Genomic DNA, 3,278 nt, shown 5'->3' with positions numbered 1-3,278 from the left:
TCTTATGCCCTTGTCCCCTCCCGTTTACCCCACTCCTCTACACCCATCAGAAATGAGTGTGAGTGAGCAGCAAGTGTGCCAATCTACGAATACAGGAAATGTCATTCAGTGCTTAATTGAGAAAAAAAAAAGAAAAATAGTAGGGGTGTACAAATATTTGCGTTTCGAATTACAATCGAATAATACCTAACCGAATAACCCGATTCAACTTTCGGATAGCTAGCGTTCGAAGTTTCGAATAATTCGACCGGATGAACATCTAAAACGCGACAAAGGCCAATGCAACTTGGTTGGGTTGAGGTGGCTAAATCTATGGCTAAATCTAACGCTAACGTCGTTATAGAAGGTCTTTCGTTAAACTTTCACCGATATGATGGTTCAAAAGTGAGTGCATGTTTATATTAAAGATTGTCATTTCCACATGCCATGGTTCCAGCAAACAAGGCTAGTGAACAGTCTGGGAAACTGCTGAACTTTGTGGGAATCGAGCGCGCCCACCCCTTTGGCGCCTCGTTCCCCAGCTAGCGCGTGTGTTGGGCTCGCGCGGCTAGAGCGCCGGGGACCGCCGTTAATCGGCGGCATGGCGACCGCGGCGGCAGCGCCAGCCATGCGTCGCTTCCCGGCGCGCGGGCACGCGTCCGGGCATGCCTCGACATGCTCACATGCTCACGCCACCAAGCTAGCTTACGTTACTGCGCAACGCCGTTCCTCATTGGCCGCCAGTGACAACCCCCCTTTCCCCCTTGAGCTCGCTTCTGTCTGGCGCGGGCTTACCCGCGTCAGAGATGCTCTCAGGCTAGCACGAGAGGTTGACGCGCTGCTCTAGCAGGCGGCTTCTCGTTCGTGTGCTCGACCGCTGCCCTTTGTGTGGTAGTCTTAGCGCCGCTGGCAAGCGTACTCGATCGGTCTTGCGGAGTTCCCCTTCCGGCCTGCAAGCCTGCGAGTGTCGTACTGTGCTGCATCTTGGGTTAATAAACCCGTTGTTGTTGTTACCCTGCCTCGTGCGTGGTTCTGCGCCGTGTCGGAGAAAACGACGAACCCGGCCGCAGCGTCGTCGCACGCAGCGGCAGTGGAGAACGTCGCGTCCCTGCACGGTCGCGCTCGTAGGTAAGCCTAGTGCAAGCCTATCTCCACATAACTGGCGCCCAACGTGGGGCACGAACGCACGACCCTGAGATTAAGAGTCTTATGCTCTACCGACTGAGCTAGCCGGGCTTAAGCGCTTGCGCGAGCCCTCGGGCCGCCTCGCGCGCTGGGCGTTGACTTTGCAGCGGTAAAACTTCGTTGTGCGCTACCGGAAAGGGAGTTCAAACGTCGTGGCTCACGCCTTGCCGCGTGCCCCCGTTTCGGTGTGACACTTGTGTCCGCCACTCCCGAGAGCAATCGCACCGGGTAGACTCCGGGGCCTCTGGCTCCAATGGGTCGAAAGGAGCGAACCCCGACGGCGAATTGACTTTTCGAGTCGATCGCCTCGGATGAGCACGTCACTTCAGCCGGTATTCTGTTAAGCAGAGAAGAGATACCAAAGGCACAGCAGAGCGATCCGTTTTGGGCTCCAAGAGCCGTGCTCCCAAGGAGCGGGCGCGTATTGACAGTCTGGTATTGCTGTCGGCGCCGTGTGCCGTTTACGCAGTCTGGTATTGCTGCGGGCACGTTGGATTTGCTCTGTTTGTCGCCGGCGGAGTTCTCCTGCGCTCCACATCCCACCAGAGGAAGCTCCCCAGGAGTCTTTTAAGGTGGGGGTACCCCGCAGTCTAAGGAAAGTCACCCTCGGCTATTTCCACGACTCGCGGTTGGCCGGAGATGCGAGTGGCCGTAAGACTTTCTAAAAGTTGTGCCGCTCTGCTACCTGGCCAGGCATAAACGTGACGCTCTTCACTCCTCGTGTGACAATGTGTGCAGTCTCGTGCGGGCAAGCCCCCGGGCTCATGCAGCCGCCCTCAAACCCTTTCGTTGCCCGCAGCAGCGACTTAGGAGGGGGGGAGGCGGTCACACAACCGCAGGAAAACCGTAAGGCTGGCCCCAAGTCACGCCACCGGTAGAACCTGTGGAAACGCACTTAAGCAACCTTTCTCCCACTAACAGGTAGCTGGACTTTCTTCCATACCATGACAGTGAATGGAGAATAAGCGCTAAGGTGCGGCGGCACACGTCTGGAAGTGGTAGAAGGCCCTATTGGCCGAAAATGCCCTCTGACGTGTTGTCCAAGCCATAACCTGGCGAGCGCCCCCTTTTGTTGGGCAGCACTGTCAGGCAGGCACCCCTTTTGGGCAAGCCGGCTATGCCGGGGGCATTTCTGCCCACTCCTGCGTCGCCCAGTCGTCTCCCTGCGCCTGGCTCTACCGTGCCAACAGCGTGTTGCTGAGCCTGTGGCCTGCGGTTCCCTGGTCTTTCCAGCGGGGGCCTGGTTCCTGCCTTCTGGCCTGCAGCCACCACCTCCATCCAGCCTTACCCACCTGGCAGCCTCGGCAGCCGCCCACGGCTGCTGGTCCGCCCACTCAAGCTTTGGCCCAGGCCCGAGCGTGGTTGCTCCGGCTTCCGTTCCTGGCTGCCTGCTGTTCCGGCCTGCCGTGCCTGTGAGGCCCCCGTCCCAGCCACTTTCGGTGGTTGGCTGCCGCACGCAACTGGCAGCCACGCCTCGTACGTTCCCGGCTGCCAACCTCTCCAGACCGGTGAACTTCAAGCGGGCTGGCTGCCCGCCCTTGTGCAGTCTTGCCCCCGTTCCTCCTGGGCTGTGGACCTTCTTCCCGGCGGTGGCCTCTCCCCGGTGCTGGACCTTGTGGTGGAACTTTTTGTGGGACGTTGGTTGTGACCATGGCCGACTTTTGAACTTGTACCTCCGGGAAGACGACACCCCCCTGTTGGACTTTGCCCCGTTGGCCAGCCCCCTTGCGGCTGAGCTGACCCTGCCACTTGGCCTCGGACAGCCTCTTTCACAGGCTGGCCTCGGTCTTTAGGAGGGGGGAATGTGGGAATCGAGCGCGCCCACCCCTTTGGCGCCTCGTTCCCCAGCTAGCGCGTGTGTTGGGCTCGCGCGGCTAGAGCGCCGGGGACCGCCGTTAATCGGCGGCATGGCGACCGCGGCGGCAGCGCCAGCCATGCGTCGCTTCCCGGCGCGCGGGCACGCGTCCGGGCATGCCTCGACATGCTCACATGCTCACGCCACCAAGCTAGCTTACGTCACTGCGCAACGCCGTTCCTCATTGGCCGCCAGTGACAACCCCCCTTTCCCCCTTGAGCTCGCGTCTGTCTGGCGCGGGCTTGCCCGCGTCAGAGAT

The 3,278-nt window shown here is 59.9% G+C and overlaps 1 non-coding gene across 1 annotated transcript; it reads right to left on the bottom strand.

Annotated features, from left to right (window-relative positions):
• Positions 1–1,142: 1,142 nt before the first annotated feature.
• On the bottom strand, positions 1,143–1,215 carry Trnak-cuu (transfer RNA lysine (anticodon CUU)). The gene has a single exon. It is a non-coding gene; the product is annotated as a tRNA-Lys (tRNA).
• Positions 1,216–3,278: the final 2,063 nt, after the last annotated feature.

Source organism: Rhipicephalus sanguineus, chromosome 1 (assembly GCF_013339695.2).
Source record: "Rhipicephalus sanguineus isolate Rsan-2018 chromosome 1, BIME_Rsan_1.4, whole genome shotgun sequence".
NCBI lineage: Eukaryota > Metazoa > Arthropoda > Arachnida > Ixodida > Ixodidae > Rhipicephalus > Rhipicephalus sanguineus.
This window is presented reverse-complemented; position numbering and strand designations above follow the sequence as displayed.